The 27,989-nt window shown below is 37.9% G+C and overlaps 1 protein-coding gene and 1 pseudogene across 1 annotated transcript in view; one reads left to right on the top strand and one right to left on the bottom strand.

The window, feature by feature from the left end:
* Positions 1 to 27,989, bottom strand: part of GABRG3 (gamma-aminobutyric acid type A receptor subunit gamma3) — a 503,489-nt gene that overhangs the window by 21,241 nt on the left and 454,259 nt on the right. The window lies entirely within an intron of this gene.
* LOC121149245 lies at positions 4,056 to 4,866 on the top strand (annotated as a pseudogene).

Here is a 27,989-nt window from a genome sequence, read left to right as displayed (position 1 = left end):
TTGAGATGCAAGTAGTTGCAAGGTGAGTATTTAGCTACAAGGCTGCTATGCCAGGTCCTGGCTAGAGCTTTGTAAAAACCTCAACTCTATGCTTTATACAGGTGAATAACTTTAAATATACTCTATTGAAATGAAAGGCTAGAGAATCATAAAGCATGATGACACTGGTTAAGAGGAAACTTGAGAAACTACATCATGATAACTCTGAATTTAAGATGTATAAGATTATTTGGGAGAGAAAAGACTCCTAAGCAATGAAAAAAAGAGGTCCATTTTGTAAAAATTTCTAGCTAGTTCAGTTAATACAGGATAGAGTTCAAAGGTATATATGTAGAAAATGAATTAATTTTGCTTCACTTAAGAATGCCATGTTTATTTTAAATGATATAAAAATAAAGTCTGGAAAGCAAAAAGCAAGGTTAACAAGATCACAAGATATAAGAACAGCATATAAAATTAACTGCTTGCTTATAATCATCAAAAAACACTGCAAATTTTAGATTAAAAAATCACCACTTATAATAAACGTTCCCAGTAAAAAAACAAAATAATTTGGATCTGAAAGTTTATGCACAGAACCTCTACGTTAAAAATAATAAACTACTAATGAAACATATTAAAGAATATGTAACTAAATGGAAAATGTTTTGTGTTCACCAGTTGGAAGTGTAAATACTAAGACATGCCAAGTGAAGGAGCATCAGTTAGTTATTCCTAATTTTCTTTTTAGGTTAAGCTTCACTTATGCTGAAATTATGTATCAGCAAAGCTATTGTATATTGCAAATACCGTAAGTAGAAAACACAGCCTCTGGACGTTGTAACTTGACACGGGACACTGTAGAATATCGGTTATTTGCCCTTGTGGTTGTATGGTTGACTGGGCATGGTGGCTTGCTGCCACTTTCCTGTCTTGTGGAAACATTGTATGCATATCAGTAGTGTGGAAAAGATGGACATTCGAGATTTAAAGTAGTTTCTACTGAATCCACTTCAACAAAATGCTGTGGACATGGTACCGTCTCAGTGGAAGAACAGGCTATTTCTTTGCCTGTGGCACCAGTGGTTGTAGTCCTGGCTGTTCCACTTCAGATCTAGCACCCTGTAAATAGCCTGGGAAAAAAGGCAGAGAATGACCCCATCTTTGGGCTCTAGCATCAACGTGGGAGATCCAGAAGATTCTCTTGGGTCCCAGCTTTGGCCTAGATCTGCCTTTGTGGTCATTTGGGGAGTGAACCAGTAGATGGAAGACTATTATTTCTGTCTCTCATTATCTCTGTAAGTCTTTCAAGTAAAATAAATTTGCTTTATAAAATGTTACACATTCAAAAGGTGAGTTTATTTAGGTTTAAAAAAAGGAAATCCACGAATAGATTTTTTCATATCATATTTTCCATAGAATTTTTTGAAAATCCATGATATACATAGATTCAAAAACAGCATTTAACTGAAAGAAACTGTCTTTGTAGGCAAGACAGAGAGACAAAAGGGGAGGGAGACAAAGAGAGAGAGGAAGAGGGAGAGCAAGAGGAGCAGGATGCCACCTGCTCCTTCACTCCCTAAGCGTCTGCAACAGCTGGGACTGGACCAAGCCTACAGCCAGCAGCTGGGAACTCAATCCAGGTCTTTCATGTGGGTGGCTGGAACCAAGTCGTGTGAGCCATTGCTGCTGACCCCCAGCGGCCGCGCCAGCAGCAGGGTCATCAAGTCCAGGCGCTGTGAAGCAGGACATAAGTTTCTTAAACAGCAAGCTAACCACTGGCTCTCCCAAATTCATGCTGATCTAAGTAAATGTCTGAAAACATAAATTCTGGAGAAGATAAAAATCTTTCATGAAAATCTTAATAAATAATCTATGTAGATTCTTTCAGGGAGATAAAACGTACTTCCTTTCTGCATTAATGAGAGTTATGCTAAGTAACTTGCTTCCAAAATGTACAGAATAGAACAAGGAAAAGAAAATAACTTTGAGTTGGAGAAATCCAGAAGATACCATCCTAATACCAGTTATAAGTCATGTTATCTCAGGTACCTTTAGCACGGTAAGTTGAGAATTCCACCTGTAGCTTTGGTCTTCATCCCTAGACTCCTAAACTCATTACAACAGTCAAGGAAATATTCAAGAATCTGAGCTGAGTGGCATTTTAAAAACGCCGAGCCACGGCCCTAAGAGTGATACGCGTTCACAGCTGGGGAGTCCAAGGAGACACGGTGACTTGTTATAGTATCCTGAGTGGCATCCTTCAGTGTAAAGTCAAAAAAAAAGATAATTATGGGAAAAATTAATGAAATTCATTGCTATGGCATACAGCTGGCATAAGGTATGGATATTACTTCATTTAAAAATATTTATAGGTTTTACAGCTGTAGGGATTTCCCTTCTCACCTCCCTTTCCTCCGACCCCATTTTCCCTCCCCATATTATTAGAGTAGTATAGTTCTTCAGCAACACTCACGAGTCCGACAGTCTGTTATTTCAGTGTATAATGACATTACAGATATAGGCAATGGTAGAAGACCAGCATCCTATTGTCAATACATATTTCACAGTTTCATTTGGAGCCCTCATTTTATTCAGGATTAGAGATGCATACTGCAATGTATCTTCGCTTCCTGGTATGCTAGTCTCCATTAGGCAGTTCATTTAGAGGAATGTATGTCTGTTCTGTAGCAATTCAAGGAGCTAGCTCAGGAAGAACTGAATACGTGGAGTAGGGCAACTCCATATTGTTGCAGATTTTCTAGAAGTCTAAAACTTAAAAAAGAGCTCGCGTGAATTTAAAAATGCATGACTCAGAGGTAAGCTCAGTGTCATTAGGACATGTTTTTAAAAATCTCAGTGTGTGCTACTTAAATGAAGCAAATATTTTATGGATTTCCCCAGATATGACCCATGTATGTATCACGGTCGAGGTGTGTAAGTGTGTCTGCCCCTCATTGTTTGCTGTGAGGAATCACTCTAATTTTGCTTAGTCCTGGTGAGGTTGTCAACCATTGTCTCTAATCCTTCCCAGTGGTGACAACTGAAGAAACCTCTTCATTTATCTCTTGTACTAGCAAATTAATCACTTTTTGTGAACCTACAAATATTTAATATCTCTCTATAAATCTATAAAATATTAATGCAGTGCATAAATTATGATACATAAAATATAAGCAAATTTATTAAATGTATTCATGCATATAAATAGATAAAATATATAAATGTGTATTTTAAAATTTTTATTGCAAGTCAGATACAAAGAGAGGAGGAGAGACAAAAAGGAAGAACTTCCATCCAGTTCACTCCCCAAGTGGCTGCAATGGCTGGAGCTGAGCAGATCCAAATCCAGGAGCCCAGAGCCTCGTCTGGGTTTCTCTCCCAGGTTGCAAAGTCCCAAAATCTTAACTGCTTTCCCAGGCCACAAGCAGGGGACCTGAGAAGAAGTGGGGCCTCCAGGACGTGAACTGGCATTCATATGGGATGCTGGGGTGTGCCAGGTAAGGACTTTAGCTACCAGGCTACCACACTGGGCCCATAAATATGTATTTATAGTTAAAATTTATTTTGTGAACTACATAAAATTTGCTTGCTCCATGTAAGTAAAATAAATTAAAATACAAAATGTAAAAAAGAAATATAAATTACAAAAAGTAGGTCCTTGGACTATAGAGTAATTAAACTAAAAACCAATAACAAGAAAGATAACTGATAAAGTTAGAATGATTTTGAAATTAGCGAACAGCTTAGGTCTTATAAAGGTCAAGAAGAAAGTCTCAAGGGAAATTAAAGTATATGTATGCATATATATATACATAATCTATCAAGATTTTTATAATGCAAATAAAAACTGTTTATACACAAATTTATAGCATTAAATGCTTTATTGCGAGTGAAAAGACCCAGAATCAGTGAGCTAAGACACCACAAGAAGAAACTAGGAAACAATTTATACCAAAGCCATTAGAGGAGAGCAGAAAGACAACATAAGAAACCAGGGAAATTTCGGGGCAGGCCGGCGTGTGGGGTGATCGCTGGGCCATGGCTCCTGCTCATCCGTGGCCATCTTCCTGCTGGCCGCTGCCATGAGCTTTCTCCAGAGCTTCCTGCCCCCGGAGCCCACGGAGTGCTTCCGGCACCAGCAGCCCAGATGGCCACCGATGCCATGCTGAATGGGACGGGACTGGGCACTGGCACCCTCTCCATCACCTAGGGCTGTTTGTCTTGGTTAGATGGTTTTCCATCAGGATTCTCACTGGAGCACCCCACCACTAGTTTACATGCAGTGTCCCCAGGAGCATTCGCACATTATAGTAATTGCCAAATTTGAAGAAAAATCAAAAGAACTTGCTGGTGATGAAGAGGAAGAGAGTGATGCTGCTGCTGATCCTATTTCTGAATTTAGATTTGTACCTAGTGATAAATGAGCATCGGAAGCCATGCTCAATGCCATGTGTGAGGGTCAGGCCTTGCATACAGATCCTGAGGATGAAGATTCGGGTGATTATGATGGAGAAGAATATGATGTGGATGCACATGAACAAGGACAGGGGGATAGCCCTATGTTTTATTCCTTAAGAAGAAAGATGATCACATTTAACAGCAGAAGGCCAAGCCACGTTGGAGAGAGCAGAAGGAATGCTTTCTCGGCCTGTGAGCAGCCAGGCTGGAGTTCGGACAGAAGACTCAGTAAGCGATTATGAAGGTGAAATGGAGGTAGATACTTTACCAACTCTTGCTGGACAGTTGGAAATGCAGGCGTTGATCACTGAAAAAGATTTATGCTACTGTAAGATTCTGCTTATGACTATAGGAAAGAACTTGGTGCATTTTCCAAACTGGAGTGGGGTTGATGAAAATCTTTTTGCTTCTCCAAAAGTCACTTGAACCAGTTCTTTCTCGAGACAACAAGTTGTTACCAGCAGGAAAAACTTTGACCTTTACTAACAAAGGTGAATTATCTTAACCAGGAGGGTATTAAAGGCCTGTACATAACCCCAAATTTCCCTGACTGCGTACCCTTTGAATAGATCCGTAATTTTTGTCTTCACTGTATGTATCCTCTGTAAGGAAGCCAGCCTGTACGGTGAATCGTACAGGAGCTAGGAGGTGTAGATAGCCTGGGCGAGAAGGAGAGACTGAAGTCAAGGTATTCCTCTTTGGGACCAGAGATAACCTTTATCACCTAAAAAGAAAGACAATATCCCAGTGGGATCCTCTCCTCTGTTCATTCACAGCTTTCTTTTTGTTGTTGTTGTTGTTGTTTTTTTACTGAAATAGGACCCAGATTAATTCATCATCGCTAGGTGCCCTCTTTGGAAGCATGCCAGGCACTACCGTAGGTGTTTCTGATGAGCTTTTGTTTCCACTGTTTCAACGATCTGCTGTTATAATCTCTAGGTTAGGGTTATGAAAATATGTTCACTAACAGTATTCATTAGTGAAATACAAATGAGATCACGCTAACATACCTATCAGAAATATCTGTCATGACATACCCATAAGGATAACTAAAATATGTTTGAACAGTGCACCATACAGTACTGATGACATTGCAGAAAAGCTGCATCATTTATATACTCTCTAATAGGAATGCAAAATGCAACAGCCAGTGTGGAAAACAGTTTGGCAAAGTCTAAATAACAACAAAGAACTAAACACATAGCTATCATATAACAGTGATTACATTCCTGGGCACTTATCCCAGGTAAATGAATGTTTATAGTAGCTCTATTTGTTGTTGTTGTTTTTAAATTGTTACAGTTTTTTTTTTCAATTTCGTTTTATGACACAGTTTCATAGGCTCTGGGATTCCCCCAACCCCTCCCCATGCCATCCCCCCATGTTGGATTCCTCCACATTGTTGCGGTAGTGCAGTTCATATCCATTCATGATTGCTTCATTGCGATCGTGTACCACGTATAGAGTCCCACCTCTTTTGTCCAGATAAGTTCAACAGTTTCCTTGGGAGACCATCCCTGGTCTGAAAGTACAGCTGGCAGAATATCATCCCCTCCAATGAAAAGCCACAACATAACCTTAACAACAATTTACAACATTATGGAGTTAATTGACATGGTATTGAGTGACCAATATGTTAGAAAATGCAAGTTATTAACCACATTGCCTGTTATAGATGAATAAACTGTAGTACACCTATACCATAGCATGATATTCAATAATTATCAACACAAATTATTTCTCATTTTGTAACTTGGGTGGATCACAAGATGATAAAATCTCAATGATACAAACAAAAAGCACGCCGTCCAAAAGTTTCATTTTGTATTATTTTATTTTCACAGAACTTCTAAAATTATAAGATAGAAATGGAGAACAGGTTAATTGTTGCTGGATTGGAGGTGGGAGATAAATGGAAGAACCGCTTGAAAAGGAACAATGAGGGATCTTGTGATGATGAAAATGTTTTGTGTCTTGATTAGCTTTATGCAAATGTCCTGGTCATGATATTCTTTTAAAACAAACAATGGGCAGCTAGACCAAATTACAAAATAGTATCAGTTGAAATGAAATGATGCTGAATGTGAATATTGAATTAAAATGAGTTTAGTTAAATGATTACAATTCAGACAGTACCAAATTGATTCTTTTTTTTTTTTTTTGAGCTGAGCCATTTGCTCTCCCCATTTGAGCTGGGCTGTTACTTTATAGCATTGTGTTGCTATTGACTGTGCATCATTCTAGTGCTTCCTCCCCTTGGTACCTATTTCCTGTGGATCAACACCTTCAGAACAAACTTCTGTACACACGTGTTCAGAACCACCTGCACATATCTACCAGAAGAAAGAAAATCAAAATGTACTTTTGTGAACAGCTGGATAAATCAAATATGGCATATCCCAGGAATAATAACGAAAGATAGGTATCACAGTGTGGGTACACTGGAAAACCTACTGCTAAGCAACCATAGACCACTTTGGTGTGACTCCACTCTGATGAACTCTCTGGAATAGTGAATACACAGAAAAGGCAGGAAATTGTTACTTGCATGATTAAAGTCAGGGGATCTGGGAATGACTGACTATGGGGGAAGGAATCTGTTTTGGGCCTAGATAGACATAACGGCACTGCACTATTTTACTGCATTCTGTACGACGGGACTGTGAACACACTACCTGGGACTGATTTGCTCATTTTAAAGTGTTTATGCTTGATACTTGAATTTCACCTACGTGGGAAAAAGAAGCCTCTCCTTTTCTCCTCTCTCTCTTGAAAAAAAAAAAGACAATCATAGCTTCAACATGATGAAGCAAAACTCAGCGACAATTAAAGAAGTGTCATCTAAAGGTTGGCACTTTTTCTTTCAAGCATCGCACATTTTTATCCAATTCCAGTGTAGAAAAGAGAAAGTGCTGAAATTCAAACTTTTGACCTCTCTTTCCCCAAGTGTTCAGAGTTGCTTTCACACAATCAAACAAGACTAAACTTGGGCATGGCTTTAAATGGAGAATGCTGAGAAGAGGGGAGCTGAGTTGAGCTGCTTCACAAGCATAACATCTGTTGCACACAATCTGTTCAAAGTTTGTTTCCTAAAGTTATGGATTGTTGATGGAATGTAGCAAATTTCAGTGTCAGAGGTGAACAGTCAGTTAGTAGACCCAACATAAATAGATTGCAGAAGAGTAAGTCTCTTTGGGGAAGAGGTGTAACATGACTTGAAGGTGCCTGGGCTTTGAAATTCTAAGCATAAGCCTTAAAGACTAGCCAGATAATCATTCCATATCTAATCTATAGAAAATATTCCAGGAATAATGTGGGGCTTGCATTGGAAAACGGTATGGATTCTCACAGCATAGTGACTGTCACTGTGCTCTGTGGAACCAAACCAACACTCATCTGCTTCTACCACGGCTTTCATCATTGAGAAACATGCACCAGTTCTGATTTTTCCCAAACAGCCTCCCTAAGCAGACTCAAATGGCATCCCTCACTTATTACCCTTTATGTAAGACCTCTGGGTTAATTTTCTGTACAAACACAGATGACACGTGAAGATGATGTTGGAAACCTGGCAGCCTGTGAGTGCAGATGATCAGACCGTGTTTCTGAATGCTGTAGATTTGGACCTCCACTTGCTGTGACAAGACAGGGCAATGCATCCTAAAATAAAAACAGCTGAGATCTTGGAGAAGGCTGAGCAGATGATTATAATGTGAAGGTGGCAGATGAGAATTGTGAAAGAAATTGCCAGAAGTAGTAGTAGATTTCAAGAGGAGCTGAGATTATGGCAGCCACTCTTTTGCACTATTGCACCTGTACCTGTCTGAGGTCTTAGCTAGTTGACCCCTTCTTTGCCCTTTCATTGAACACTGTGATGTTCCCAAAGGCTCTTGGGTGTGTGGCTAACAGGAGTCACTGGTGGGAAAAGGGCAGGACAGAGTGGAGAGCAGGAGGAACCCAGTCTTTCTCCTTGTAGCCTTTGTGGAGCTGCTGCTAACAGGCCCCTAGCAGCACGTCTCCTTTTCTTTGTCCCACCAGACTGGCAAGGCAGAGTATCACGCTTTCTGGCTTTGAAATGGAAATATTAATGCTTTTGACATCTCTTCTGATTGTTAGGAGGATGAAATAAAAAAAAAATATATGCCAAGCCTTCTGAAAAGGACCTTGCTGTGGTGACCTGCCATAGGTTAGCTTTGTTTTCAAAACACGCCTCTGCTGAAGTCACAATGTTTCACTTGTGGTATCTTTCAGAAGGAGGACAAAGTGTAATTTGTAATTTGTGCCTCATTTCTTCCATAAAGGTACTAGCTTTATTGATGCTAATGCTCACTGCTTATCAAATCTTCTCAGAGGCGCACTGCATCTTACTCAGAAATAAACATTACCATTAAACAATAGCTTTGAATCAAAGGAATTCTGGCTTTTGAAAACAAATTCAAGCCTAATCCCCAAACTGGAGTTGAGCACATTTTTTTTTTTTTAATTGAGTGTGCCTCTCACCAATGATAGCATTGTTTATTACCACTAATTTCTCTCTAGATTTAGAACGGTTGTTGCAATATTGGAAGATTTGACTAGACAAGCAGGAATGAGGAAGAAACATTTCCTCGCGTACTTCATCTCATTTCTTACATTCCTTCTTGGGAATTTTCTATCCTGAGATCAATTACTGTTTAGAATGGGAACAACTTAACTGCTTAACCAAGCTTAGCTTTTCAATATCCCAGAATTAATCTCACATCTTTGTATCAATTAAATCCTGGAAATGCTAAGAAATTACTTAATGGGTAGTTCCTAAGACTGATGAGGTTAGTTTTCCTGAGCTATTGAATGTGCTGTGTTTAGTGCCATCGTGTTGACCGGGTCTGTTTGGTGATTAAGTACCCATACGCATAGGCCTTCTCAAATTGTAGTAATGGATAGATGAAGGCCAGTGCTGTCACAAGTGGTGCTTGTCATAGGACTCGGTCAACAAGTTATATGGAGAGACCAGTGGAAATTCATAATAGCTATCATGAAAACTATAAAGTTGTTACATTTCTTTTAAAAATTAAAGGTTTATTTGTGGGGTTTTTTTTGCTTTTTTTCAAGATTTATTTATTTTTATTTGAAAGAGTAACAGAAAGAGGTAAAATGATACACAAATCTTCTATCCACTGGTTCACTCCCCAAATGGCTGCAATGGCTGAAGCTGAACTGGCCTGAAGCCAGGAACCAAGAGCTTCTTTTTTTAAATTTTTTTTCACTTGTTTTTTTTTTTTTTTTTACATTTTATTAGTATTGTTATCATTTTATGATACAGTTCAATATTCCCATATCCCCTTCACAATTCCCTCCCCCCCCACCTAGTTCCTCTATATCATTACTAACATATAGTTCTTCATACTCAGTCATATGTCCATCAATGTGGCCGTGGACAATGGCAGAGAGTCCAGAATCCTATTGTCAAGATATAGTAAACAGTTTCATTGTAAGTCCATTTTTGTCTGGAAGTAGAAATGCATACTACACTGCATCCTCACATCTGGATGTTAGTCTCCATTTCACAGCTACTGTACATCCCCTTAAATGAAAAGTCATGATACAAAATCAACAACAGAAAGAAAAAGCGAAATTTACAATGTCATGCAGTTAAATGACATGTTACAAGATGTGACAGTCTCCATTACACAACTACTGTACATCCCCTTATATGAAAAGTCATGATACAAAATCAACAATAGAAAGAAAAATAAAAATTTACAATTCCATGAAGTTAAATGACATATTTGTTTTTATTGGAAAGGCATATCTACAGAGAGGAGAGACAGAGAGAAAGCTCTTCTGTCTGCTGGTTCCTTTCCCAAGTGGCTTCCTGGCTGGAGCTGAGTTGATCTGAAGCCAGGACAAGAGATCTCATTCAGCTCTCCCACATGAGCCTAGGGGCCCCAGGTTTGGGGCCATCCTCTTCTGCTTTTCCAGGCCACAGGCATGGAGCTGGATGGAACGTGGAGCAGTTGGGAGTGAACCAGTGCCCATATGGGATCCTGGCACTTGAAGGGAAAGAATTAGCCTATCGAAGTATTGTGCCAGGCTCATAGTTGTCATATTACGTAGCATAGGAGTCAGGATAACCAGAAAGTTGCAGTCAAAGAGTAACCAAACACCTAGCTCAGGAAATTGAATTGGAATTGGAGATGACACACAAGGATCAAAGAACTGAAGGAGAAAACGCATGTGAAATAAAACAAAAGCAAATGTTATCACTGTAAGAAATCCTAAATTCAGAAAGAAGCAATGAGTTTAGCAGCAGGAAGAGTTCTCAATCCTCTCTTCAGAAGTAAGATTATCTGTAACAAGGTGAGGTACAGCTGAGAAGGAACAAATAGTAGGCCTGTATTCCGAGAGGAGTTGGGGGGGAAAAAGCTCCACACTAGGCAAAGTGAGGAAGTAAAAATGAAGGAAATGCAGGAATTTATCACATCGATGATAAATCTAGTAAAATGCTTCCTTGAGCTTATGGACACACCATTGCAGAAAAGATAATTCATCAAAATAATAAATCTCTATACATGAAAATCAGTACTGACTGGGGCTGTATTTGAACACTAAGGAAACCATCCATGTACGCAGAGACTTCTGTCACAATTTTTGCTGTGGCTTTTCTTGGGATTTCGTTTTATTTTCCTTTTCTCTTGCCTGTTCCTTAGCTCCTATTCTTTTGCCAGTTGCTGCAGCTCTGCATTACTCAATTCCTCAGGAATTACCTCTAGGAGCTCTCCGGTTCTATCCTTATCCACATTCGATCAAAAGATGTTTGTCCCTTCAAACACCACTTTGCCATTAGGATGCAGATCATCAATAAAAAGAGGATGTACAGTTAGCCTAGTGGCTAAAGTCCTCGGCTTGCACTACTGGGATTCCATATGGGTGCCGGTTCTAATTTTGGCTGCTCCACTTCCCATCAGCTCCCTGCCTGTGGCCTGGGAAAGCAGTTGAGGATGGCCCAAAGCCTTGGGACCCTGCACCCGCGTGGGAGACCTGGAAGAAGCTCCTGGCTCCTGGCTTTGGATTGGCTCAGCTCTGGCCACTTGTGGGCACTTTGGGAGTGAACCAGCAGACAGAAGATCTTTGTATCTCATTCTATTTGTAAACCTGCCTTTCAAATAAAAATAAATAAACCTTAAAAAAGAGGATGTTACAGAAGCAATACCGATAGTTCATAAAGTCTTAAAAGCTTTGAGAGTGAAATTCAAAAAGAATATGGAAAACAAAATTGAAAATCAAGTTTACTCAGGACAAAAGCACTTTCAGAAGTCCATGAATGATTGGTTTTCAAAAATGTGCATTCACTGTGCCTTTTTTGAATACCTTCTCCCTCATATGTGTGGACTGTACATTTTTTTTGCAAGGAACAGACTTATCTTTTAATTCCATTCCCCCACAAACTCTCTGAAGGACTCTAGTATTTATTTTCCAGACAAAATTTATCCATTTTTGCTGACATAGCAGCTCAGGGAGGCATCTTAGAAAATGAGCTGAGTCCTGCATGATTTCTTATGCTGCCATAGTGCCAGGGTAATGTGTACTGAGCGATAAGTTTGAAATAACTACTGCTATCAGTGTGTGACATACCTGAAGGTTCTAATGTGTAGCCTGCACAGTGTTCCCAAGCAAGACCGTTCTATCCCAAAGAATCTTGAAATGTAGCATGGCTTTGGCCTTGTTAGGTGTGAAAATCCTTGCAGACACAGGTTTCCAGAATAGGAAGGTTCATTTATACTGAATATTTGCTCTGGCAAGTAATTTTCGCAATCAGCTTATCTGAAGTTTCAGAACAATTCTTCAGACATACTCAAATCAGCTTTCACAGACTCATCAGTCACTTCCATGTTATGTAATTAATAATGATTCTTAAATCATTTAAGCCGGCTACAGCCAGAAATAAATTAAACATCAACATTGGGTCCAGTTTTATTTTTTTAATGCACTTTACAAATGAAAAGTGTGCTCTGTCTCTGAGCATCTTGGTATTAAGGGCATACTCTGGGTTTGGTTTTCAGTCTAGGTCATGAGAAATGGCTTCATGTCTGACATAAACCCTCCTGAATGTTACGTTAACCTTAGTCTCTTAGGTGGAGCGCATTCTTTAATAGCTTTCACCACGTTTTCTTCATCCTTTCTTGTGATATTGACTATTATAGACCAGGACATGCAAGGCTTACAAGCTGTATCATCATTGATTTTCTATGGACTGTTCATAGTCACAGTTTGTATAATTAGGGACAAGGCTTAGCAAAACAACACAAATTTATATAGCACAGGAGAAAATGAGGTAGTAAAAAGCTGTCTCTTATATTTATTATAGCTTTTTACTGTTTGATATATTCTAAAATATTCTAAAATATATATTAAAGGTACCCAAGTCAACAAACTGTGAAGTATTTTATTGACGAAATCATTGTGAGGCACATGATCGCACCAAAATCAAGAATGGAAGAGGAGACATTGTTACCAACTTTGTAGAAATACAAATGACTATAAGGAATGTTCTTAACATAATCTGATTGAATTGATGACTTGGGTACCTTTAATATAGATTTTAGAATATATCAAACAGATATGACATTTACATAATTGTGATATATGATATATATTTCAATACTATTTATAAGTAAGTAGATACATAACAGAATAAGAAGGGAGGATTGAATCAGGTTTTAAAAATCTTTCTAAATGCACCTGGAAAAGCAGCAGATGGAGGAGAGGATGGGCCGACAGCAAAGTGGTACCTAGGGACGCATGGACATGGGGAAGCAGCGGACACATCAGAGTAGCATTGCAGTGACCAGAAGCCCCAGATGCAATGAGCAAGCAGTGATGGGGCTCCTCCAGTGGCCAGAGCCCCACTGGCAGCCAAATGGGAAAGAGTTCACTGGGAGCTCAGAAGGTAAACCTAGACAAAAATTGCCCTAGCAGATACCAAACAGAATCAGTAAAGTTGACCTGTAGACCTGTGGGCAACACAGCTTAGAAACCTGTCCTAAGGGGAAGAATCTGCCAGAAGTGCAATGAACCAGAGCAAAAGAAGAGACAGAGGCACAGTTAATTTTACTGATGTCTCCCCTGCAAAGGACCAAGAACCTCTGCCAACCTCAGAGTTAACCAAGGAATGCATTGAGGAAATGGAGGATAAAGAACTTAGAAAATGTGTGATAAGGCTTCTTATTTACACCAAGAAGCACATCAAGGAATTTAAGGAATATTTCACTGAGGAAACAGTAACACTGAAACAAAATCAAGCCGAATTATTAGAAATAAAAGACACAATGGAGCAAATGAAAAATTCCACGGAAAGCCTCCATAATTGAATGAAATAGAAGAAAGAACCTCAGAATTGGAAGATATTTCTTGCCACAATGGGGAAAAAATCAAAATGCTAGAAGGGGAACTGAGTAGGTAAAAAAAAAAAAACTATTCAAGAATTAGGAGACACTATGAAAAGATTGAATAAGTTATGGGAGTTCTAGGAGGCACAGAAAGAGCAGCTGGATTTAAAAATGTATTCCACAGGGATGGAGAACTGGTCCCCCTCATAGAAAACACAGAGTAGTGGGTGGCTCGCTCAGATCCACATAAAGGACATTGCAGTCCATGGGGGCTTGTAGAAGACACCCGTTACCATAGCAGAGGAAGGAGAACGGAACAAATTAGACATCTACCCCAGTCCAAAGATGAAAGCAAATATCTGGGTGAGTGGAGATTCTAATGTGGACTATGTCACCCAATGGACATTGAAAGTGCTCTCTCATCCTCAGATTGGTGAGATTGACATTTCAGAACTATTGAAACCACATGGCAGAACCCTTGGCGTGTACGCCACAATAGGCCCTTGAGTCAATAATGGGTGACTGTTCCCCATCCTGGGTGCTGAGGTGGGTGGGAAGTAGGGTGTGACCTCTCACCTTGTCTCCCCTTTGCCGAGATACAGGAAAAAGGAATAGAAAACCTAGAAATAGTGATCACACCCAGTTTTTCCTAGCCCTTGATCCCTCCCCAGCTGATCAACTATGTAAGCCTTATTTAAAATAAAAATTTTCAAAAAATGTTTAAAAATAAAACTGAAAAAATTCAAAATAAAAATGTATTCAATGAAATAATAAAGGAAAATTTCCATAATTTGGAGAAAAAATTGGGAAATAAAAATATGGGAGGGGCACAGAACTCCAATAGGGTTGACTAAAAGCGATCTTTACCATGACTTATGATAATCAAGTTCAAATCCGTCAAACATAAGGAAAAAAACCATAAATGTGCACAAGAAAAGCATCAATTAACATGTAGTGGAATGGCAATCAAGGTCACAGCTGACTGCTCAGAGGAAACCCTACAGGCCAGAGAAGAATGGAGTGACATATTCCAGATTCTAAAGAGAAAAAAATGTTGGCCCAGAATAATGTACCCAGCAAAGCTTTCCTTTGTGTTTGAAAATAAAAATACTTGAAAATAAAATTCGTCTACAGTAAAGAAAAGCTCAGAGAATTTGCCTTTTGCAAACCGACCTACAAACGATACTAACAGATCATGTCTTAAAAGAGAAAACGAATAGCACCTACCACAACCAAAGGTAAATATGGAGATTATCCCAGTAAAAGGACAACAGAGGACTAAATCAAAGAACCCACTCATTACTGAAACGACAGGAGAGGACTACCATCTAGTCATAGTAATCCTGAATGCAAACTGGTTAAACTAATCAATCAAGCATTATAGATTAACGCAACGGAATGGAAGAAGCCGAGAACCCTCCTCACAGGGTCTAATGGCATCAGAGCAACAGCCAGGAGCCCTAAGCAGTCCTCAGAAACAGAACAGTCAATTTGCTTCGGGACTCAGGAGAGAAGCTTTCTCTGGTCCTTAATTAATTTCAACTTTGGCTCCCCGCTCTCTCTTGCAATGATCATGAGAGTTGCTCTGGAACCCCAAAAATTAGATCAAATAGAGACCAATAAGGAAAGCTTAGAACAGACAAGGAAAGGTCAACTTGGACTCCCATATACCTTACTAGGTAGGACACAAAGATCAGTTACTCCTCACTAAGGTACTGAAGATTTCTCTGCACACTCCTTGTAAAACTCTTTTGCTTCTCAATCATTAACATATGGCTTGTTAGAGTTACGCGCCTATTTGGACTATCCTAAAAAACAAGAAGTTCAGGAAAAATCACACTTGAATACTATAAGCAGCTAAATATAAATATGAGGAAAAAAAGGGAAAAAAAAACCCCACAAGACAGCTGAATAGTATCTTATAAGCATTTTAAGGTTTATAGCAGTTGGATATGTAAAAATTAAATTTGAGATGTCAATGAAGTAATTACAGGATGTGGTTAAGAACTTGCAATTTCTAACACATTGATCACTCAGTACCATGTCAATTGACTTCATGATGTTATTAACTTCCATGTTTCTTTCTGTTGTTGAATTTGGCTTTTCATTGGAGGGGATGATATTCTGTCAGCTCTGCTTTCAGCTCGAGGATGGTCTCCCAGTGAAACTGTTGAATTTATCTGGACAATAATAAGCTGGACTCTCTGTATGATCCATGCCTGCAATGATGGAATTATGACTGGTTATGAGCTGTACTGCTGTAGTAATATGGAGGAAATCAATATGGGGTGAAGGGTAGGGGGAATCCCAAAGCCTATGGAACTGTGTCGTAAAATGAAAAAAAAAAATCCAAAACCCAGCTATCTACTAATTACAGAAGACACATCTCACCAACAAAGTTGTGTGCAAACTCAAAGTAAAAGGATGGAAAAAGATATTCGAAATGAAAAATGAGCTGGCACTGCCATCCTTACATTAGAAAATATAGACTTTAACATGAAGAATATTAAAAGAGACAAGGAAGGATACCACATAATGATCACAAAGAATCTATTCAGCAAGAAGAGATCACCATAATAAATTAATATGCACCGAATTCAAGGGGATTAGCTATATGAGACAAGTATGAATGGATTTGATGAGAGAAATGGACTCCGATATTATAATAGTGGGAGACCTTAATACCCCAGTAGTATCAATAGACAGAAACCCAGAAGAAAACAACAGAGCCCATCCAGTTACTAGGGCAAATGGACTTAATTGATATCTACAGAATATTTCATCCTAAAGAGAATACACTTTTTTTTTTTCATCAGTACATGGAACTTTCTCCAGAATTGACTATGGTATATAGGCCATAAAGCAAGCCTCAGCAAAACTAAATATATATATTTCTAGTTTCCTTCCATGATAGTATTGCATGGAATGAAACTAGAAATCAGTAAGTAAAAATACACCAGAAGACGTGCAAACACATGGATACTGAATAATGTGATACTAAATGAGTAATGACTTAGAGAGGAAATCAAAGGGGGAAATAAAAAAAAATGCTTGAAACAAATAAAGGCAACAACACATTAAAACTTACGGGACACGATCAATGTAGTGTCAAGAGGTTTGTTCATCTCAATCAATGCTTATGTTAAGAAATTAGAAAATCACCAAGTAAATGAACTAACCATACATTTGAAGAAGCGAGAAAAACAACAGCAAACCAATTGCAGGATTAGCAGGAAAAAAGAAATAACCACAATAAGGGGGAAATAAACCAAATGGAAACCAAAAAATATGTAAGATTAATGAATCAAAGATCTGGTTCTTTGAGAAAATCAATAAAATAGATTCTGCATCAGCCTAACTAATCAAAAAAGGAGAGAAGATATGAATCAATAGCATCAGAGACACAAAAAGGAATTATAACATCAGATACTTTGAGCATACACAAAATTATTAGGAATAATTATAAGCAACCATATGCCAGCAAATCAGAAGACCTAGAAGAAACAATCAGATTTTTGGACACAAAGAATCTATAAAAATTGAATCATGAGACAATAATCTAAACAGACCTACAACAAGGATGGAGATGAATCAGTAGTTAAGTTCCTCCCAACCAAAAAAAAAAAAAAAATCCTGGATCAAATGATTTCACTGCAGAATTCAACCAAATGTTTAAGAAAAACTTACCCCCAATGTTCCACAAGCTATTCCAAACAATAGAAAGAGAGGCAATTCTTTCAAATATCAAATACTGGCAATTCTTTCCAGTATTACCTTGACACCAAAGCCAGAGACACAATAGAAAAGAGAACTCCAGACCAATATCCCTGATGAATATAAACACACAGAATCTCAACAAAATATTAACCAATAGGAGCCAACACTACATTAGGCAGATCATTCACTTGGACCTGATGGGATTTATCCCTGGATGGTAGGGATGGTTTAACATTCACAAATCAATACTTGTGATTCACCACATTAACAAACTGAAAAATAAAAGCCGTCTGATTGTCTCAACAGATGCGGAAAAGACATTAGATAAAATCCAACACAACTTCATGCTAAAAACCTTAAGCATGATAGGCATAGAAGGAACATTGTATAACACAATCAGTGCAATATGTGAACAATGCAATGCCACCACCATACTAAATGGGAAAAGACTAGAAGCTGTTTTACTAAGAACTGGAACTCAACAAGTATGTCCACTTTCACTACTGCTATTCAATATAGTATTGGAAGTCCTTGCCAGGGCTATCAGACAATAAAAACAAACCAAAGGAATTCAAATTGCACCTGAAGAATTGAAATTATCCCAGTTTTCAGATGACATGATTCAACCAAGAAACTAGTGGAACTCATTAGAGAATTTGGCAGAGTATCAGGATACAAAATTAGTAAACATAAATCGATGACACTAGTACATACAAACAACTTGTAAGTGCAGTACTCTTTAAGATAGTAGAAAATAATCTTAAATACCTTGGAATTAAACCAACAAAAGTTGTAGAAGACCTCTATGATTAAAACCATAAAACAGTATAAAAAGTAATAGAAGGGCCCGGTGCGGTGGCGCAGTGGTTAAGGTCCTCGCCTTGCACACCCAGGATCCCATATGGGCACTGGTTCCTTCCCGGCGGCCCCGCTTCCCTTCCAGCTCCCTGCCTGTGGCCCGGGAAAGCAGTCCAGGATGGCCTAGAGCTTTGGGACCCTGCACCCACGTGGGAGACCCGAAAGAGGCTCCTGGCTTCGGATCGGCATAGCATTGGCCGTTGTGCTCACTTGGGGAGTGAATCATCGGACGGAAGATCTTCCTCTCTGTCTCTCCTCTCTGTATATCTGCCTTTCCAATAAAAAAATAATAAAAATAAATCTTAAAAAAAAGAGAATCCGATCTTTTAAAAAAAAGTAATAGAAGAAGAAATCAAAAGATGAAGAAACTTGCCATCATCAAAATGTCCATATTACCAAAAAGTAAAATACAGATTCAGCAGGATTCCAATCAAAATCCCAACAAATCAAATCATGGACCAAACATGGACCAAACATGGACTCCCAATGAAACTGTTAAATTGGATGCTGGACTCTGCCATTGTCCATGCCTACAATGCCAGGATACACTTAAATGGCATAATGATGGACTTAGGGAAGCTTGTGAAAGACTATACTACTGTAATAATGAGGGGAATCAGTGTGGTTGTGAGGGGCTTTGAGGATGGGAGAAGGGAACTCCCACAGCCTATGGAACTGAAATAAATAAATAAATAAATAAATAAATAAATAAATAAATAAATAAATAACTTTCCACAACAAAAATTCCAAATGCAGATGGCTTCACTGGTATATTTTAACAAATATTTTTCTATTATCTTAAAAAAATCTAATCAAAAACTCTTATAATGCATTCTTACACCAATATTATCATGATATTAAAGTCAGAAAAAACTATCATAATAAATAACAGCACTCCTGTAGAATGATGTATCATGACTAAGCAGAATATATGCTATGATATATTATTGATTCAGCACGTAAAAATGATTCAGTAGAACTCATTATACCAACGGAGAAAGAAGCACAATAATATAAAATCCAAGTGTAAATTTTTTTCCCCAAATAACTATATTTTCATGATTAAAACACTCAAACTGGGAATATAAAGGCACTTTCAAAGTGAGAGAGAGTGTCTATTAAAATGACCAGTGCTTCCTGCCTCACACTGGATGCAATGCAAAGGACAGAAAGCTTCCCCCTAGTATCAGCCAGAAGATGACTGCTCTCGTTATTTGCATTTAGCACTGTACTGGAGAGTATACCCAGGGTAATCAGGCCAGATAAAAAACAATGACATTAGAAAACAAAAAATTAAAATACCATGTTTCATATATGAACTATCACATATATGGGGGGAGTGTGAAGAGAGAAGCCATACAAAAATATCCAGTGCATGAATCCACCACATTACATGAATCCACCATATTTCTAGCATAAAACATCAATGCTTAGAAGTTTTATTTTAGCTAAGAGACATATGAAAAGATGCTCACGCTCCCCAGCCGTCAAGGAGATCCAGAAGAAAGTCACATGGACATTACTACTAACTCCACTGAGGTCAACCTACACTCAGAGCTCTGCTAACACCTGCTGGCACGGATGTGAGGAGAAATGTCTCCTCTTTCACCGCTGGGAGGTATAGGCTAGAACAAACACTATGCAAATCAGTATGGAGAGTGCTAGGAGAACTGCAGATAAACCTACCCTATGACCCAGCTATCCCGCTCCTAGCCGAAATGAAATCTGCATATGAGAAAGGGATCTGCAATCCTATATTGACAGCAGCACAATCTACAGTAGCAACAACACGGAAACATCGCAGATGGCCATCCAAAGAGGAGTGACTAAAGAAATTGTGGTGCATTTACTCCATGGAATATTTATTCAGCCATTAAAAAGAATGAAATTATACCAATTGCAACTGGATGGTTCCCACTAGAGATCATTACGCTCACCAAAATAAGTCACTCCCAAAATGACAAATACTGTATGTTCTTTTTGATATATGGCAGCCTTCATGCAAATTCTAAGATCAACAACCCTTTCCATAACCTTTTTGCTGCAACCTGTGTGTTTTGATGTTTTTATTTTCATTACTTCCAAATAGTTTCTTTTTTCTCATCAAACTCTTTGCTCACTTGTGGATTGCACAGTGGCATCACTTTATCCAAGAGGTTTTGTGTTTTCTTTTTCATTTCTTCATAGATGAGAGGCTATTCAGTGACAATGCTTGACTCCATTGTGTTGCAAATCTTTTGTTTTAGCTTCCTTCCTGTTGTTGCCTTTGTTTCCTGGCATGTCATTTAAGGGAATGTATAGAGAGGGCGTAACAGAGACTATCATATTGAGATGTGAAGATACAATGCAGTATGCATCTCTACCTCCAAATCAAAGATGGACTCCCAATGAAACTGGAAATATCTCGACAACAGGATGCTGGACTGTGATATTGTCTATACCTGCAATGTCAGGATACATTCAAATAGTTGAATGATGGAGTTAGGAAGGTTTATGAAGGACTATACTATTGTAATGACATGAGGAAAATCAGTTGGGGAGTGGGAATCTGGGGAGTTGGCAGGAAGTCCAAGATCCTACGGAATTTTATCATAAAATCCAAAATTTCTTAAAACTATCAAAAAGGTTTTATTTTATTTATATTTTAAAAAATATTTATTTATTTTTATTGGAAATTCAGATATACAAAGAGGAAGTGAAACAGAGAGGAAGATCTTCCTTCCATTGATTCACTCCTCATGTGGCCACAGTGGCCAGAGCTGGGCTGATCTAAAGCCAAGAGCCAAGAACCTCTCTTCCTGGTGTCCCACGCGAGTGCAGGGTCCCAAGACTTTATGCTGTCCTCTATTGCTTTCCCAGTCCACAAGCAGGGAACTGGATGGGAAGAGAAACAACCGAGACACGAACTGGTGGCCATATGGGATCCTTGCTCATGCAAGATGAGGATTTTAGCTGCTAGGCTATCATGCTAGGCCCAGGTTTTACTTTAGACAAGGGTAATGAGCAATGTGTAAAGAGATAAATATTCACAGATAATTTATTTGAGTAGCTATAAAACTTAAAGACAAAAACAAAAACCACTGAAGGAAATTGAAGATCTAAGTAATAGAAATCCATCCTAGGTTCATAAGTCAGAATATGATATTAAACTGGAGATTAGTTTATGCACTGATGGCCACAATCAGTGTAAACATTACTAAAAACTCTAAGCACACTTATTTCAGGAATTGGCAAGCTGATCTTAAAATTCAGATGGAATAATTAGGATGCTAAATAGCCAAAACAATTCTGAAAAAGAAGCAAAGCTAAACTACTTTCCTACTTATTACAAAACAAATGTAACCAGATACTGTCATCCTGATGCAGGGATTGCTACACAGACAGGTATATTTAAAGTCAGTTGAAATTTCACAACATTACCCACACCATTTGGAAGAAACAACATTCTATTCAAGCAAATGATACTGGGAAAACTGGCTACCTATATCTAAAAAAAAGTAAGCTTGTTAACTTCCTCATACTTCTTAGAAAATTCAAACATCAAAATGGATAAACAGCCTAACAAAACACCTAACACCATGTAACATTCAAGAGGTAAATTGAACGGTAAATAATTGTGGCCTTGAACTTAAATATAACATCAAATGCAGAATACAAATTTTAAAATAAGTTGGACTTTAGATTTTGAACTTCGTTCACATCAATGGAAATTATCAAGACTAGAGAGACAACACATAGAGGGAAGAAACTATTGGCGAATATGAGATACTAGTATGAAGAAGATACTACTATACTGATAACATAGCAACCATCAAAGACAAATACCCAACTTAAAAACAAGTAAGAGTTGAACAGACGTTTCTCTAAGGAAGATATATGTAAAATAAATAAGTATATACACAAGGGAAAAGATAGTCAAAATCAGTAGTTTTCAGGAAAGAGTGAATCAATGTTACAATGAAGTACTACTTCGTGGCTGATATCGTGGCTGTAAAAGAAGGAGTAAGAACAGTGAACATTGTTGACGATTTTGAGAAAGCAAAACTCACATTTTGCTGGCCAGATATATAATGGTGCAGCAATCACACTAAGCAGCTTAGCAGGTTCTCAAAATATAAACATAGAACTACTACCCAACCTAGTAGTTCTACATCTGGTGTCTGCCCAACAAATTTAAAAAGAGATACTCAAAAAACTATACATGCGTATTTATAGTCAGACTAGTCACAATATTCTAAAAGTTGAAAAAAATAGTTTCCTATGATCACATAAATGGGTGAACAAAACACGCACCCATATATAGCATACTTTTCAACAAGACAATAAATTTAAGTGCTCATAATATTCACAAGAGATTGGCTCCAACTCATTTCAAGGAGCCAAAATCAGTGGGTGATGTATTTCCCTTGCAGAAGCTGATGCAGTGTTCATGTATCATTAATCCTGTACATTTAAACCATCTCCAGCTATACAAATCACTGTTACATTGTATTACTTATGAAATAATAGCAAGAAAAATGTCTATACATATTCATTACAGATAGTTTTTTCTTTGATCTCTGCTTGGTTGACATTGTAGAGGCCAAACCAAGAAACAGTGTTGACTGCACTCCTCATGCTGCAGTATGAATTAACTTCGAAAACATCATGCTATGTGAAAGAAGCTCATCATGATAGAGCACATATTATATGAGCCCATTCAAATGGAATATACAGATGTGGAAAACTGTAGATACAGAAGAATTATTGGGTTGTCAGGGCTAGTGTTTTAAGGAAAGATGAGAAATATCTGCTGAAGGGCAGAAGGTTTGTTACGAAGTGATTGTGATTACGGTTGCATAACTCTGAAAATAAAGTAAGAAACAATTGCACATTTCAAATGGGAGATGTGTGTCTTATACATTAATATACTTGCATGTTTAGTACTTAGAAAAAAATCAGAAAGGAATTCGAAAACATGTTCAGTTAGGTTAGAAAAAGGTAAGATAAGCTAAAGTAACAATGAAGTAAAATGGGCTCAGAATTCAACCATTCTCAAAAAGGAAATCACTAGTTCAGTTTATTTCTTGGAGAATTATACATCAATTAGAAATAATTTCTCCAGGAAACATGAGAGAAACGGACATTTTTTCCTTATTATGTGAAAAAAGAATCACTCTGATGTTAAATCAGATAAGTATGGCTCAAAAAAGGAAATCGGAAACCAGCATCCCCTGAATATTAATGAAAAAATGCAAGTTGAATAGTGACAGGCAGTATTAAGCAATATGTAAGCATAATTATACACAGGTGAAGATTATTCCTGAGATTTTAATCTTGCTGAATATTTGAAAATCATTGAATATAATCCACCATATTAATAGCATAAGAAGGAAAATCACACAATCATATCAATTGATGCAAAAAAGCATTCAACCAAATCAAGCATCTATTCTTTTAAAAAGTCAGAAGAGCTTCCCTAAATCATGGATCTTGTCATTCTCTTATTTTTGTCCTCCTTAAAAGCTCCATGTCTCTTCATAACATGTGTTATGAGTCATAACCCAACATGTTCCACTGCTCGTGTGTTCCTCAGTTTTTGGCTTAAGTATATTGGCATCATTCCTTCATTTCTCATTCTGTTAAGATGATTGATTTTTTTCTAAAATTGAAGCACATAGCTAATAATACAACTCTGACTCTTCTCTGAAGAAGTTGTTCTTCCTCCTGGGAGCAGGCCTTGGGCCTGCAGTTAGGATAACCTTTTCTCACGCCAGAGAGCCTTTCATTGGTTCCTGGCTCCCAGTGCTGACCCTGGAAGGGAGCTGCTGTTAATTGGATTCCTCCCACCCAAGCTGAAACTTCTGGACTGAGTTCTTGGTTCTTAGCCTAAAGCCTGCCTGACTGTTGTGGGTATCTGGGGAGTGAACTAGCAGATGGGAGCTCTCTGTTTCTCTGCTTTTAAAATAAAAGAATAGATGAAAAAAAATTTTCTAACTTCAGAGGAATTATTTGGAAAACATATTTCACGATGAAAAACCACCTGTTTGAAGTTTCAACCCCTATATTTTCTCATTCCGAAGAATGAAGGACAAACTGAAATCATACTTAATATTTAACATGAATATTTAATTGTAATTTAAAAACAGTATTAAAAGCATAACATTGTGGTATAGCATTATGTGTATCATAGTATTACAATACACTTCCATGCTTCATTCTCTGCATAATAATCTTATAACCTGTGTGAACTTATCAAACAATATTTTGGAAGATATTTACCTGGTACTAGACCTTGATGTTCATAAGCATAAATGAAAGGAACTTAATTTTTATGCTTTCATTTTTGCATTTTTCCATTTTGAGGTTTTTAAGAAGATGAGATTTAATTTGTTGCATGGGAAGAGTATATGTATTGTGTTAAAACAAAGCAGAACAACACTTTGTTTTGTCAAATTATTTTTACTTAGAATGATGCATTCTTGTCATTTACTCGTGAAAAACTAAAATTATTCTCTACCTTCTTATTCAATATAATTGTCCCTATTGTTGGGAACTATTGAAGCTTTGATATTAAGACACAGAACCTCATCTTTGATGGACATTTCAAAGATCAGGTGTGCTGTAAGAGGCTGGCCTTTAAGTGCACAAAGTAAATGCATGAACAGGTGTTAGTTTTTTTTGTTTGTTTTATCAATACAATGAATAGTATAAGTATACACCTTAAACAAGTAGCTGTTCTACATCAGAAAAACATATCCATAAAACAAATAATATCAATATATTGAATCCATGTGTTATTTTAAAGACTTATTCCTAGAAAATATTCAGGACCCTAATAAAAACAACAGAAGGAAAATAAAGTCTTGTACTGGGAAGAGATTGGGATGGGATTTGTAAAAGTGAAACTGGCCTATCTATTGCAGATCTACCACCATTCCCTGCTACTCAGTGGTGACAAGTTGGTAACGAGTTTATGTGAGCCATTCCTGCAATGCTAGGGGCACAGAAAGCAGTAACTTTGCACCATTTTTATAGCCTTTTGAAGTATGACTTAAATCAAGTGCATAGAATGTTTTTCTGAACTTCTTTTATCTGTGACTTTACTACAAAATAAATAAAAGGTTGTGGAGTATGCCCTATTCTGCTTTAGACATACTTAGGGAGCACTGATGAATTCTTAGCTGAGCTTCCTTTCTAAGTCCTCATTAAAATTGAGGGCTTGGTAGTGAAGTTTTACAAAGGCTTTGCTCTCAGTTCAGCATAATTAGTCCTGACAAATGGGCTAATCATGACACCGTGAGATTCTGGGTAAAACCCAAACCTCTAGAGTTTTATAAAACAAAGACTTTTGGTATAAAGGAGCAATAAATTACCACAACATAGTTTGATGGTAAGGTTCTGATAAAATTACACAATTCATGTAGCAGTTTACTTTGCTATTCTTAAAGAAATAACAGCGGCATGGCCAAATAGGGATAATGAGAAGTAAATCCAGAGATATGAAAACTGCTGATACCGCCCACACATTTGAACTAAAACACAGGCAGTAACAACATGACTTTTAAATGTGCCTGTAGTTCTTACTTAAACGAATTTCTCCTTAAACCTAGTGGCTTCTTTTTGCTTCCTTGCTTGCTTTTTGTTACAGTAACATTGTTTTCTTTTTCTTTTTAAAAGTTTTTCACTGATAACTATTTCTCTGAGGAAAACATGTTTATCCATGATGTGAATGTACTCTTTTTGCAGTTCACTGCACTTATACACACTTATACTTAGCATTAAATACGAATAAAAGCAAGTATTTAGTAGTCCTGTTGTTACTACATGTTTTTGAAATGTAAAGATAAATGGAAGGATGGCTTAAAATGTGTGGTCAATGGATAGCAAGCGTTAATTATGGAATCCTGTGGGTGGTCACATTTCTGGGTTTCTGTGCTGTGACTATGAGATAGTAACCACAGAGGAACAGGAAGATAAAGGCAACAGTTTAGGTTGTAACTAAAGGAAAAGCACTTTCATCCTCGAAACGCTTTGGCCTGCTTTTGGACTAGGCTAAGGAGTACTTGGGTGCTGGGAAGGATGGACTATGCAGCTTCTTGAACCTGTGTCTTCCTATGGGGAGAGCAAGCAGGCTGAGTGTCCTCTGAGATGACTCCCCAGACCTCATGGTGGTGTTGCAGTGAAGCCACATCAGCGAGGGCCGGGGAGGGCTACATCCACAAGCTGGTCCATCCAGGCCCACCAGCCAAGCGGGCACTGCCGAGGCCCAATCAGCCTTGCCACTGCACATTGTTCAGATAAATTGTCCGGCTGTCATTGGAGAAGATGATCTAACACACTCCAGGCATCTCGACGCTAATCAGTTTCATTGTTAACCATGGAAAACAATGTAGAGATGATACAAGTGTAAGGATAGGGAAAGATCATCAAGAAGTGGTACAGGGTACTCATTCTCCTCTGCCCTTGAGGTGAGGAGAACAGAATGGAAATTGGAGCAGTACCCAAAACACACTGTAATTGTCCAGGAAAGGTTGGGGATCGTAAAAAAGAAAAACAAACATTTTGAATACACACAGAATTTCTTGCCCTGATGTGTCTGATCAGAGATAATCAGAGGAAATAGAACCAATAAGGAAAGCTTCATTGGACAAAGAAATGCCAACCACGTCACCTAACGGATGACCTACTATGCTTCTAACATCTCACCACGGTTAAGGAAGATGGATGCCAACAGGGCAAGTTCACTTGTCTTGGGCAATCAGCCTGCATTTTCCAATTCCAAACTGATTAAGACAGAAAATGGCAATTATATTGATATTGTCCATGTGAATGAACGGACACTGAAGAGTCAAGCTTCTGAATCCCCTAGGGAGTTCTCAGACTCAAAATTGTCTTAAGCTGCATGCTTTTGTGTGGGTCTACAAGCATATCCATCAAAGGGTATCATTAACCTGCTTTTTCCCTTTCATAAATTTCAATTCATATGCTTGTATCCACATGCCAAAATCGGCTTTTATCTGTAAAGAACAAGGTACATTAAAATATGCTTTGTTAATTAAAATTAAAATTATGCAGCTATAAACGGAAGAAAAATGTAAGTACTAAAATATCAAAACACAGCATCCTCACCCCCACATCCACACATTTTTCTAAGGTGGCAATTAAATGTTTAGAATGAGATATATTTAGCTTTTAGACTCAAGTGTTACACAAATTAAGAGTTCTTTTCTCTTCCAAACATCCAAGTGTTTTCTCTGAGCAAATGAACCCCCTGAAATGCTTCTGCTAGGAAACATATGTAAAATTAATGTTAGGCAATAATTTGTGCCAGTGTCAATCAAGCTTATTTAGTTCTCACAAGGAGAATTGCCTGTGAAGCAGATATTAGCCCTGTCCTACCCATCTTACAGATGCAGCAGCTGAGTCAAGAGTATAAAACTCTGTTTGAGATGAAATGCCTAGTGACTGCAGGTAAATGCATCCTGCTTAGAATGGTTCCAGAAATCACACTCTTACCTTTGTGTTATCTCTGGGCAGAACCGTCATAAAAATGCAATGTGGCACATGCCATTATGGGGCAAAGCAGCACATGATCGAAGTGAATGGTTATTTTCTTGTCTTACT

Source organism: Ochotona curzoniae, unplaced genomic scaffold, assembly GCF_017591425.1.
Source record: "Ochotona curzoniae isolate NIBS_2020 unplaced genomic scaffold, NIBS_Ocur_1.0 scaffold_4701, whole genome shotgun sequence".
Taxonomy (NCBI): domain Eukaryota; kingdom Metazoa; phylum Chordata; class Mammalia; order Lagomorpha; family Ochotonidae; genus Ochotona; species Ochotona curzoniae.
The sequence above is the reverse complement of the archived record's forward strand: the minus strand, read 5'-3'. Positions and strand labels throughout refer to the sequence as shown.